The sequence below is a fragment of the Ranitomeya variabilis genome, chromosome 5, assembly GCF_051348905.1.
Source record: "Ranitomeya variabilis isolate aRanVar5 chromosome 5, aRanVar5.hap1, whole genome shotgun sequence".
NCBI lineage: Eukaryota > Metazoa > Chordata > Amphibia > Anura > Dendrobatidae > Ranitomeya > Ranitomeya variabilis.
Genome location: NC_135236.1, coordinates 7,071,234 through 7,072,870, shown reverse-complemented (window position 1 = coordinate 7,072,870; position 1,637 = coordinate 7,071,234).

Genomic DNA, 1,637 nt, shown 5'->3' with positions numbered 1-1,637 from the left:
AGGCGTAGGGATAAACCTGGAGAATTGTAATCAGAGGTGGAGCGCTGCAGAAATTATAGTGCCAGGCGTAGGGATAAACCTGGAGAATTGTGATCAGAGGTGGAGCGCTGTAGAAATATATAGTGTCTGGCGTAAGGATTAACCTGGAGAATCGTGATCAGAGGTGGAGCGCTGCAGAAATATATAGTGTCAGGTTTTTTCTCATGACCACAGGATGGCGCTGTTGTATTGATATCTCTATGATGGAGCAGTTACCACTATGATGAATAAAGAGCTTCTCTGTGCAGATATTAAGCTGTTGCCCATGTATTTGCCGAACGTAGAAAATGTGACAATAAATCTGACTGTACAAAGGAGGAGAGGCTGTGTGTGTTCTCTGCTGGTGGGGGATCGGGGTGGTCACTGCTGCCATGGATCCAGGGGGACGGCCGGGGGCTAGTGCTTTCCATTGTGGCAGGAGCTGCCAATCACCGTACAAACCCCCATACCCAGTCACCGGCTGAGCGGGTTATAACTTGCAGAGCACGGCCCCCAGAGAGGACAGATGTCCAGGGGTGCGCACATCAATCCAAGGTGTCCCAAAGAGGCCGGACGTCCAGGTGTTGCCATTGTCTGGGCGTGTAGGGTGGTACCAGAGAGGCTGGACAGGAGGTGCCCAAGTCAGTCCAGGGGTGTCCATGTCAGTTGGGGTCCGAGAGGCTGGACGTTCATGGGTGCCCATGTCAGTCCATAGGTGCCCATATCAGGTCGGGAGTCCAGGAGAGCCCACATAGGTCCAGGGGTGCCTTTGTGAGTCTGGGTACCCAGGCCGGAGCCTATCACACACTCGTATCGCTCCTCGTCTCGGATGTGAAAGTTTTAAAAGAAAATCTGCAAAAAGAAATAAGCTTGGTTCTCCCCGGATTGATTGCTTTCCACATATATTACAGGCAGCATTAAGGGCTACATTTGGATAGCAGACATTAATGGCTACCCCACCCCTGTAGACCCTGCCCAGGAGGAACTTGCTTTCTTGGGATGTGATGTATATCTGCTCTCCGGAGGTGAAGGTGCCGAGTGGTGTTTTTTTTTAGGCTAGACGGGAGCGATGTCTCTTCGCTCTCCTTTCACATCGGTATCAGTCAGAAGGGATTGTGTGCCAATTCCTGATTGTCAAGTTACTAATTTGTCATGAAATAAGTCTTACTGTTCAATCACGCACACTGAACTCTGCTACATCTCCTTGATTTTGTGACTGTCATGCTGCAGCCACAATTCCCCCTTACAGCTCTCCCTTTCCCCTCCAGCTACACACTCCGTGCAACGTGATGCTGGTGGGCTGGCAGCCCCCACTGTGAAGTTTTATGGCCCTAACTGGTTAGAAGCAGCCCAAGCACGAGACGTTCTTTGTCTAAGACTGGGTTTATTACAGATGAAATATAATGGCCCCAATTATTGATATAGGTGTGAATCTCACATTTTCGGCATCTACATCGGTAAGAGCCACCACCCCATGAATTTCCTAAGCACCAGCAGAATCCAAGAAATGGATTTCCACGTAACCGGGTCATACAGCCACTTCATGTTTAGGCTTAATAGAACATTAATTCAAAACAAGAGTAATGATGGACCCGCCATCGCTCGGTGAGGTTTCCAGC